The 11,965-nt window shown below is 44.9% G+C and overlaps 1 long non-coding RNA gene across 1 annotated transcript; it reads left to right on the top strand.

Moving 5' to 3' along the window:
• The first annotated feature begins 3,201 nt into the window (after positions 1 to 3,201).
• On the top strand, positions 3,202 to 5,874 carry LOC311530338. The gene is made up of 2 exons (XR_014713962.1): positions 3,202 to 3,839; positions 4,585 to 5,874. It is a non-coding gene; the product is annotated as an uncharacterized lncRNA (long non-coding RNA).
• The last annotated feature ends 6,091 nt before the right edge of the window (positions 5,875 to 11,965 follow it).

Raw genomic sequence — 11,965 nt, 5'->3', positions numbered from 1 at the left:
GTCCCTGCAGGTTTTACATGCTTTTGTCCCTATCATAAGTCCATTGAATGTTCACAGAGAAATGGGATATTGTCCAAACCAGCTTAACCACTTGGTATGGAATCAGGCGATATGCCCTGGTTTGAGTATTTACAGCAATAAGATTTACAGATGCATTTGTGCACCATAGTCCAGATAGCAGCATGTAGCTGTGTATAGTTTGATTATGGGCTGGTGTAATTGTGCCCTTAGTAATATGTATGTTCCCAGCAAAACACCTTGTACACCCAATTGTCCACCCCTTGCACAGGCCATTGATCCTGCTCCTCCATAGTCACAGGAGAGGGGCACATCCAAACACCTTCTGTTGATTTACACTATTTTACACACCCCTCCATTGATTCCCAGTAAGCTCCTTCTCATTATTTCTATATTATTTCTTGTGGGGACCACCTTAGTTGCCATTCCATTTCCAGGCACCACGGTAGCTAGTACACAGGTGCTTGCCTCCTAGTTGGGCATTCTGCATTCCCATACACATCTCCCCACCAAGGTCAGCCTTCTGAAGCCATCCCCTACCCATGTCATGAGGTTTCTTGTTTATTGAAACACAACAATGCTAGCAACAAGACAAACACCACACACAAAACAACACAAAACATAGATCCATGGTATTCTGACAGGTTATTCTTCTGCAGGCGCCAGCTTGCTTGTAGAGTGTCTGAAAAACAAAAGAAACAATTTCCACCACCCCCTAGTGGGGACAGATTATTGCTTAATAATACTACTACTTCCTTTTACAAATTTCCTTGCTAATTGCAGAAAAAAAACCAGAAGAATTACCTCCAAGCTGTCCTTATTTTGTTCTATAGTCAGGCTACTGAGCTACCCCACTCACTGGTCATTTAGGAAATTCATGAGGTGGTGTACCTCAGTTTCCCCTCTTGTACAACCGACCAAGTTTGTAATAGTTTCTCTGCCGTACCAAACAGTGGAGACGACATCAATTAAGAGCACACTCACAGGCATTCTCGTTTCCCTTTCTGGGTATGTGTGGTGAGACTGTGCTCCTCAGCTAGACAAGTAGGTGTCCATCCCAATATCTGTTATGTGTTCAGATGGGCCTCAGGGCCCTCTGTAGCTCTAATAGGCAAATGGTCCCATGCAGAGCCACTTGCCATCAGCCTCCTGTCTATGCTACAGAAGGGGCCACATCAGCATTGAATCCTCCCAGCCTTGGACACAGGAGGCAGCGATGGAAATAATGAGACTCCATGAAACTGTGTGAGATTCTCCAGGGACCTGGGATTATTTCGGGTCTCACCCAGAGGGGCTCGAACACTTTGTATAGTGGAGGTCCTGAGAGCCACTGACCCAAACTATAAACTCTGTGTAGAATGGAAACCACTTCAAGCCAGAGGGTATTGCTGGATCCCAAGGACCCCTGGTTCCAGCACCTATGGTCTCAACATAGAATGGCCATGGGACTGATGGGCACTTGGCCCCCAAGGGCTGCCCAGGTCCCTGGGGCTCTGTCTCTGATTCATTAGCGCTGGAGGTTTCTCTCTACTCAGGAAGGAGAGAAGATTTCTGCCCAAAGAAGGACAGAAGAGTCTGTCCAAATCTTCCGTACAAAGGAAGGCGGTTGAGGTAGTTGAGGCCATAAAGGAAGTCTGGGGAATTGCTAGAGGAGAGGGCTGCTCTCTCTCTTTCCTCTGACTAGGAGAACAGGAGTTGAGCTTCCAGGGTCAGAAGCTGATGCCTGCCTTCATTGTGAGGCACAACTCCTGGCTGAGCTTAGCTGCTGAGCAGGAACAGTCAGCGTGGATTAACCAAGGGCAAGTCATGCCTAACTAATCTAATTGCCTTCTACGATGAGATAACTGGCTCTGTGGATGAGAGGAAAGCAGTGAACTAGTTAGCAAAGCCTTTGATATGGTCTCCCACAGTATTCTTGCCAGCAAGTTAAAGAAGTATGGGCTGGATGAATGGACTATAAAGTGGAAAGGAAGAAGGATGTGGAAAAATGGGAAAGAGTCCAGTGAAGGGCAACAAAAATGACTCGGGGGCTGGAGCCTTATGAGGAAAGGCTGAGGGAACTGGGATTACTTCGTGTGCAGAGGAGAAGAACGAAGAAAGGGGGTTCCAAAGAGGGTGGAGCTAGACTGTTCTCCGTGGTAGCAGATAACAGAAAGAGGCGTAATGGTCTCAAGTTGCAGTGGGGGAGGGTTAGGCTGGCTATTAGGAAAAACTTTTTCACTAGGAGGGTGGTGAAGCACTGGAATGGGTTACCGAGGGAGGTAGTGGAATCTCCTTCCTTAGAGGTTTTGAAGGTCAGGCTTGAAAAAAACCTCTGTCTGGGATGATTTAGTTAGGGACTGAGTCTCCCAGGCTGAGGGCAGGAGACGGGGTGGGGAGCGAGGTACCCAGCGCCCAGCCCGGCCCAGAGCCATTTCCTGCAGCATCCCACGGTAGATTGACTTTTCTGGGACAAGGGGAGGAGCAGAGAGAGAAAAAGACAGTTCCTACCTCTGCCTAGCTCCCCGCAAGCTGCTGGGGGAGTGTGCAGGCACAATGTCAAGAGAAATCTCTCAAAGTGGCTCCTTTTGATTCTACTCTTTTCTACTGTTCTGTTCAGAGAATCGGTTACTAGGAGGGTTTAAGATTTTCTCTGTAAATTTAGGATTTGTGAGAAATTATAAAGTATAACATATATATAGAGCTACAGTTTGTGTCATCCCTTTCCACAGTTTCCTTTCTCTCCAGTGTAAGGAATTGTTTCAGAGTAGCAGCCGTGTTACTCTGTATTCGCAAAAAGAAAAGGAGTACTTGTGGCATCTTAGAGACTAACCAATTTATTGGAGCATAAACTCAGATGTCAAGAATTATAACATTCATAAACCAGTCGGAGAACACTTCATTCTCTTTGGTCACGCGATTACAGTCATGAAAGTTGCGATATTACAACAGAAAAACTTCAGAAACAGACTTCAAGGAGAGACTGCTGAATTGGAATTCATTTGCAAATTGGATACAATTAATTTAGGCTTGATAGCGACTGGGAGTGGTTGAGTCATTCCGCAAAGTAACCTATTTCCCCTTGTTTATTCCTGCCCCCCTCCCCCCCCCCCCCACTGTTCCTCAGACGTTCGTGTTAAACCCTGGATTTGTGCTGGAAATGGCCCACCTTGATTAGCATACACATTGTAAGGTGAGTGATCACTTTAGATAAGCTATTACCAGCAGGAGAGTGGGGTGGGGGGAGAGAAAACCTTTTGAAGTGATAAACACCCATTTTTTCATGGTCTCTGTGTATAAAAACACGCTCACTGTATTTTCTACAGTATGCATCCGATGAAGTGAGCTGTAGCTCACGAAAGCTTATGCTCAAATAAATTGGTTAGTCTCTAAGGTGCCACATGTACTCCTTTTCTTAGTGTAAGGAATGACTCTTGCCTGCATTCCTTCTTTAGCCCATCATATGATGGGACCATAAAAGAATATAAGGAGGAGAATCTTTACCAGCATATACAGAGAGTGCAAGAGGCCACCAATAAATCCAAAGGGAATGTTACCCAAAGTCTTGAAAAGAGACAACTCTAAGAGCCCGCGCAAGTTAGAAAAAGCCTCAAGGGGAGAAAGGGAGTGAAACCACTAACCATGCAGGAGACTTCCTGAATGGCCTCATTTTCCAAAGCACACACCCAGGGGAGAAACCAAACATATGTATAGAATATGGGAAAAGTTTGGCTCAGAACTCAGACCTCGTTAATCATCAGAGATCCACATTGGACAGAAACCCTATAAGTGTATGTACTGTGGGAAAAGGTTCAATGTGAGCTCTACTTCACCACGGCAAGGTAAGTGTGTGCGTGTATGTTTTAAAACATATTTTTTGAAAGAGTTGGTTTTAATGTTTAAATTGTGAGTTAGGGGCCTATGGAAGAGATAAGCGTGGGATTTTACAGTATTTTGTTTCAAAACAGTTTGTTTTTTAATCTGCAAAATGTGATGTGTTTTTAAAACGGCTTGTTTTAAAATTAGTTCGTGTTTAAATTGTTGTTGGTGATTTAGGGAACCTATGCAAGACATAGTTATGGGGGGGATTTTAAAGGTATTTTATTGCACACTTTGTTTTTGGGTACATGGTGGAAATATAAAATTCTCGGTTTTAGAGAAACACTAGTGGTGGAAATGAACCAAAACCTGTGTTTGTTGTACAGCCTGAAGTGGATTACCTTGTTTTAAAGCTATGACTTTTTAAATAGAAAAACACCTTAATAAGTATTTTATTTTTTAACTTTACAAGACAGTTTCATTTGTTTTATAATAATAATGTTGTCTGCTCTAAAACATGAGAGATTCTTAGACAAGAGGGTAAACAAGCTCAAAAGAGAAAGAAAAGAGACATCTGAAAAGGAAAATTCACCAGCATCAATGGCTGATGGATGGCTGAAGCCCAGTAAATATGTTTTGCTTATTGTTTTGACTATTTCATGAGTTTTTCTATTTTAAGCAAATACATAGCTGTGGGTGAGAAAGATGGTAAAGTTTTAAAATGTTTATTTGATGCTAAGTTGGAACACCTCCGTTTTTCTTAATCAGGCATGGGCAGTTCTCCTGACAATGCTGTAGTCCGAGCTACAGGGAAACCTCCACCAGAACCACCAAAGAACCAGGAATCTGCTCCGATACCTTTAACAACAACAACAACGCCAACGCAAACAGCAGAAGAGTGCAGTCGAAGCAGCAGGACAGTCCAAAGCGCACATACGTCAAGCCAAAGGACAAAACAAAAGACTTTGGTAAAAAGCACCCACACAAACATAACTCCAGTTCCTCAGCTGTCAGCACCACACCAAGTCCTGAGAAAACTGTGAGCGAAAACACACCCATTCATAAACCTGGAGCAAACTTTTTAGTGGTTGTCAATAAAAAAGCCAAGAACTGAAAGCTCCAGCGATGCAGGGGTAGCTCCTTATGAAGTATCCAACAATTCTCGCGAACTATTCTCCCACCTCCATAAGGTCGGCACAGCTCTTCAGTATTCTAGAAAATTTGGGAAAAATATGACGCTTCGTTCAGAAAGCTGATGGACGCTGTATCCTCAGAGGTTCTCAAAGAAAGGAAGACTGGAAACTACATCAAAAATGCAAAAGCTCTTGCAGCTGAATTTGAAAAACACTTCAGTTTTTCTGAGGGTTGTTCTGAGCAGGCATGACTAGTCATGGAAAGGGGCTTTCGTAAAAGGGGCATCCTCAAAGCTACACATTAGCTAAGGCGTAAACAAAAGGGGCGGGCAGTGTTGGCGGATAAACGTACGTCTGCCGAAAAGTTACAGGCCAGGGTCGCTGAAATTTTTTAAAAAAGGCTAAAGAGGTGATGAGGATCAAAAAACAAAAAGAGACGCCCCCTACTCTGGAGGCTCTGAAATTGGTGTGTCTGAGATTGGGGAGGCGGAATCCGACCTGGGGGCAGTGGTGACTCTCACAGAGTCTGGTTTAGAAAATTCCCCAGAAGGCTTTCTTGATGGGTCCCCGTATACTTCTGATGATCCTCACGCTGGCCCTTGGAGTCTGACTCTCAAATAGCATCTGATGTAGAAAAAGCAGCTGACGGTTCCGTAGCGGAACCCCCAAGTAACCCTGAAAATGCAGATGCAGACCCCCCAAACAGACGTGTATATAGAGAGAGTGAGAAATTGTCAAAGGGAATTACCTAGGTTTGGGGGTTCGGCGTATCGTGAAGAATTTTGTTTTGTCAATCTTGAGAGAATTAAATCAGCTCAGCAGGTCGTTGAAGCCATACACGGGGGATACAGTGGCCGCAGAGTTTTGAATTTTTTCCTCTATAGTCAAATCCTCCATAAAAAGAGACCATGTTTAGTAGACCTGACTTACACTGGTACTAATCTGTGTTTTGCGGGTGGGTTCTTGGCTGTCATGTCTGACTGTAAAGCAACAGACGTGGAATTGTTAGACTGGGTGAGAAAGTTGCATGAGAAACTGGGGTGGTCAGATCAAAAAAAGATTATGCTCAGCATCATAGCGGCGTTTGAACAGCATTTAGGAGTCAACATACAGGTGGTGCTCTATGCGGCAAACGGTGGCTGTTTTTTTTTTTTTTAAATGGGAGTTCCAGTGTACGCCAAGACTTTTTTCATCGTGTTGCATGATGAGCATTATTATGGGGTTCTGGATGTGAAAAAGCTGTTCGGTGTGAAAAATTATTGTGAGTTTTACCACACAGTGTACAGTGATAGCCATTCTTGCAGGTATCGTTGGTGCCTCTGCTTGAGTGCAACGTTCTCAGACAGCGTGGGTGTGCAGCTGAGGTGTCCTAGCTGTAGACTGTATTGTTGCTCCAAAGAATGTTTAGAGAGACAAGTAGACTGCGCATCGAAAAAACAAGTCAAATGCCTGTCTAAAATTGTATGTGATCAGTGTCAGTCTTACGTGGACAAGGGACACAGGTGTAAGAGAAGGCGTTGTGAGCAGTGTCGGGGTTTGATCACCAGTGATGTAGATAGCCACCTGTGTTTTATGTATAGCATTAGAAATTATATTTTTTTACAGTTTTGAATGCAGGCAGGAGATGGGCCTGCATGTGCACAATTAGATTTTTGCTATGTCCCTAAAGCTAGAACGATCCTGGGAATTTAAGGGTGGTGAGTGTCTGTCTACATTTGTTAAGACCTTTATTGGCAGAAAGTTCCGGGACTGCAAGACAGAACAAGGAGTAATGGTCTCAAGTTGCGGTGGGGGAGACTTAGGTTGGATATTAGGAAAAACTTTTCACTAGGAGGGTGGTGAAACACTGGAATGTGTTACCTAGGGAGGTGGTGGAATCTCCTTCCCTAGAAGTTTTTAAGGTCAGGCTTGACAAAGCCCTGGCTGGGATGATTTAGTCAGGGATCGGTCCTGCTTTGAGCAGGGGGTTGGACTAGATGACCTCCCTTCCAACCCTGATATTCTATGATTCTTATGATTCTAAGTTCCTAGCGCACAATTCTAAAGATTATGAGGCATACTTCATTGTTAGACAGTTACTGAAGGAAAAGATGGGCCTAGAACTGATAACTCAGGGTAGTAAACTAATGTGTGTGGAAGTTAAGGCCCTGGGCATTTGTTTTATAGACTCATTACACTTCTTGCCCATGAAGCTTAGCAAGCTCCCACAGGTGATGGGGTCTGAAGATTGCAAAGGGCATTTCCCACATTTTTCATCACTTTAGAAAGCCAAATTTACGTGGGGCCTATGTCCAAGGTGGAGTACTATGGCGTAGACAGCATGATGCCTATGGAGAAAGCAGGATTTCTTCCCCGGTATCGGGACAACAGATATGAGATGTTTGACTTGCAGAAAAAGCTCGCGTATTATTCTCAGAAGGGTGTCAACATTTTGAGAAGGGCCTGTATCCTGTACAGAGAAGAGATCATGAGAATGTCAGAGACGGGAGATATTGTAGCGAGAGGCCCTGGTAAATTCACAGAGGTAAAATTGTGTATAGATCCTTTCTGGATAACGTTGGCATCTGTCTGCATGGCTATGTTTTTGCAGCCTAACACTGTAGCTCTTCTCCGTCCAGACAACTATCACAAGCAGAAAAAGAGATATTCGACCCCCTCTATTCAGTGGCTCTTGTATAACAAAGAAAATATACAGATACGGCATGCTTTACAGGGTAGGGAATTACACGTAGGCCCCCTACTTTCTAGACGGTTATGCCGTCGTTGATGGGGTACGCACAGCCTTTGAGTTTAATGGGTGTTTTTTTGCCAGGGTTGTATCACCTGTTATTGTGAAAAAGCACCCTACAATGGGGACTACTTTTGAGTTTCTTTATTAAAAGACTGAGCTCAAGACCGATTATCTGAAAGGACTTGGTTAAGTAGTGAGGAGACGAGTGGGAGGTGACGCTAGAAAGATAAAGAGCTTGCAGATTTCTTAAACAAAGCCCAGCTGCCTCAGCCTCTCGTGCCTAGGGATGCTCTTTTTTGGGGGAGGACTAACACTATCCGCCTATATTACTAGTAATATTAGTAACTTGACTGCAATTCATGACATGCTGGCGAGACCCAGCAGCATATTCCTGAGCGGTTCGGGATCCATTCCTGCAGCCCAAAAGGGAAGACGGAACGCGTAGTAGAAAAAACGTTGAAAGATGGTGCCAAATGTGGACAGAAGCACAGGGATTGCTGGGATGCGATTTGATGCATCACGGGGCATTGGGACAGACCCCAGAATGCCCCGCACCCCCCTACTGAAATTTAACTAACCAATCCTAACCTATTGAACATGATTATTTAACCAATTATATCCCACCACTTTAATTAGTTTACACCCAGCAAAATTAATTATACAGCAGACAGAAACAATCACAGAACCAGACAGAGATTATACAAACAAACAATAAAAAAATGGGGACTACAGTGATAGAACAAATACAGAAATGAGGATTTCACATCCCAGCTATTGATAAGTGAGTTCATGCCAGAAAGGATGCTATCAAACTAAGTTTCCTTTTACATTTTCTAGGCACTTCCCTTTCTCTGGAGGTGATAGGCATTATCAGGACAGGATTGTATTCCTAACAGCCCAATAGCACCTGCTTTCAATGTGACTAGTTTGGAATGTAAGGATGTGACCGTTCGCTTCCCAGCTTATGGCTGCCTCTGCTGCTTAGCCAAAGATCTTAGCCTAAGAACAGGGCCTCAGACTGTCACAGTAAGAGAAAAAAGAAAAGGAGTACTAGTGGCACCTTAGAGACTAACCAAATTATTTGAGCATAAGCTTTCGTGAGCTCCAGCTCACTTCGTCGGATGCTGTAGCTCACGAAAGCTTATGCTCAAATAAATCGGTTAGTCTCTAAGGTGCCACTAGTACTCCTTTTCTTTTTGCGAATACAGACTAACACGGCTGCTACTCTGAACCAGTAAGAGCAGGCACTTACCACGGCAGACAGTGATTTTGATTCTTTCTTTTATACCTCTATAACTAGCTAAGGGATAAGAATACACCTAAATTCTTAGAGTATATGCCTTTACAGACAGGCTTGACTAGCTATATCCTAACACTCCCAGCCTTTTTTTCGGGATCCTCCTGCCCAGGTATCCCTGGAAAAGCATAGGACATATAGCGACACATTTCCTGATAAGGCCAGGCATCAAGGTGGAAGGTGTCGATATTCCATTTATGCCACTGCCCCTTGTGTAGTATAGTGCCCTGCACCCTCTCTCGTGCAGGCATACCACACCTATTCCAATTAGTGTTCCCAGACTTCCCATTACAGTGGGCCCGAGAAGGTTGGGTCCGGGTTGCCTAGTACACTGCGGGGTGGGGAGGGCTTACTACATTACTTATAGGTTATCTCTATATGCAACGTAACACAAGTACAGTTAACAATACAAAATCCACAGCAACACCGAGTCCTGACCACTGCAGTATGGTCCAACAGCCGAGCCGCCACCAAAACACTGCCTCTCCTCCTTCGACAGGGTCATGATCTTATGTGTCCAGTTGCTGGCAGTTGCAAAAAGCTGTCCCTGCAGGTTTTACATGCTTTTGTCCCTATCATAAGTCCATTGAATGTTCACAGAGAAATGGGATATTGTCCAAACCAGCTTAACCACTTGGTATGGAATCAGGCGATATGCCCTGGTTTGAGTATTTACAGCAATAAGATTTACAGATGCATTTGTGCACCATAGTCCAGATAGCAGCATGTAGCTGTGTATAGTTTGATTATGGGCTGGTGTAATTGTGCCCTTAGTAATATGTATGTTCCCAGCAAAACACCTTGTACACCCAATTGTCCACCCCTTGCACAGGCCATTGATCCTGCTCCTCCATAGTCACAGGAGAGGGGCACATCCAAACACCTTCTGTTGATTTACACTATTTTACACACCCCTCCATTGATTCCCAGTAAGCTCCTTCTCATTATTTCTATATTATTTCTTGTGGGGACCACCTTAGTTGCCATTCCATTTCCAGGCACCACGGTAGCTAGTACACAGGTGCTTGCCTCCTAGTTGGGCATTCTGCATTCCCATACACATCTCCCCACCAAGGTCAGCCTTCTGAAGCCATCCCCTACCCATGTCATGAGGTTTCTTGTTTATTGAAACACAACAATGCTAGCAACAAGACAAACACCACACACAAAACAACACAAAACATAGATCCATGGTATTCTGACAGGTTATTCTTCTGCAGGCGCCAGCTTGCTTGTAGAGTGTCTGAAAAACAAAAGAAACAATTTCCACCACCCCCTAGTGGGGACAGATTATTGCTTAATAATACTACTACTTCCTTTTACAAATTTCCTTGCTAATTGCAGAAAAAAACCAGAAGAATTACCTCCAAGCTGTCCTTATTTTGTTCTATAGTCAGGCTACTGAGCTACCCCACTCACTGGTCATTTAGGAAATTCATGAGGTGGTGTACCTCAGTTTCCCCTCTTGTACAACCGACCAAGTTTGTAATAGTTTCTCTGCCGTACCAAACAGTGGAGACGACATCAATTAAGAGCACACTCACAGGCATTCTCGTTTCCCTTTCTGGGTATGTGTGGTGAGACTGTGCTCCTCAGCTAGACAAGTAGGTGTCCATCCCAATATCTGTTATGTGTTCAGATGGGCCTCAGGGCCCTCTGTAGCTCTAATAGGCAAATGGTCCCATGCAGAGCCACTTGCCATCAGCCTCCTGTCTATGCTACAGAAGGGGCCACATCAGCATTGAATCCTCCCAGCCTTGGACACAGGAGGCAGCGATGGAAATAATGAGACTCCATGAAACTGTGTGAGATTCTCCAGGGACCTGGGATTATTTCGGGTCTCACCCAGAGGGGCTCGAACACTTTGTATAGTGGAGGTCCTGAGAGCCACTGACCCAAACTATAAACTCTGTGTAGAATGGAAACCACTTCAAGCCAGAGGGTATTGCTGGATCCCAAGGACCCCTGGTTCCAGCACCTATGGTCTCAACATAGAATGGTCATGGGACTGATGGGCACTTGGCCCCAAGGGCTGCCCAGGTCCCTGGGGCTCTGTCTCTGATTCATTAGCGCTGGAGGTTTCTCTCTACTCAGGAAGGAGAGAAGATTTCTGCCCAAAGAAGGACAGAAGAGTCTGTCCAAATCTTCCGTACAAAGGAAGGCGGTTGAGGTAGTTGAGGCCATAAAGGAAGTCTGGGGAATTGCTAGAGGAGAGGGCTGCTCTCTCTCTTTCCTCTGACTAGGAGAACAGGAGTTGAGCTTCCAGGGTCAGAAGCTGATGCCTGCCTTCATTGTGAGGCACAACTCCTGGCTGAGCTTAGCTGCTGAGCAGGAACAGTCAGCGTGGATTAACCAAGGGCAAGTCATGCCTAACTAATCTAATTGCCTTCTACGATGAGATAACTGGCTCTGTGGATGAGAGGAAAGCAGTGAACTAGTTAGCAAAGCCTTTGATATGGTCTCCCACAGTATTCTTGCCAGCAAGTTAAAGAAGTATGGGCTGGATGAATGGACTATAAAGTGGAAAGGAAGAAGGATGTGGAAAAATGGGAAAGAGTCCAGTGAAGGGCAACAAAAATGACTCGGGGGCTGGAGCCTTATGAGGAAAGGCTGAGGGAACTGGGATTACTTCGTGTGCAGAGGAGAAGAACGAAGAAAGGGGGTTCCAAAGAGGGTGGAGCTAGACTGTTCTCCGTGGTAGCAGATAACAGAAAGAGGCGTAATGGTCTCAAGTTGCAGTGGGGGAGGGTTAGGCTGGCTATTAGGAAAAACTTTTTCACTAGGAGGGTGGTGAAGCACTGGAATGGGTTACCGAGGGAGGTAGTGGAATCTCCTTCCTTAGAGGTTTTGAAGGTCAGGCTTGAAAAAAACCTCTGTCTGGGATGATTTAGTTAGGGACTGAGTCTCCCAGGCTGAGGGCAGGAGACGGGGTGGGGAGCGAGGTACCCAGCGCCCAGCCCGGCCCAGACCCATTTCCTGCAGCATCCC

The sequence above is a fragment of the Lepidochelys olivacea genome, assembly GCF_965140295.1.
Source record: "Lepidochelys olivacea isolate rLepOli2 genome assembly, chromosome: 14".
NCBI classification, from domain to species: domain Eukaryota; kingdom Metazoa; phylum Chordata; order Testudines; family Cheloniidae; genus Lepidochelys; species Lepidochelys olivacea.
This window is presented reverse-complemented; position numbering and strand designations above follow the sequence as displayed.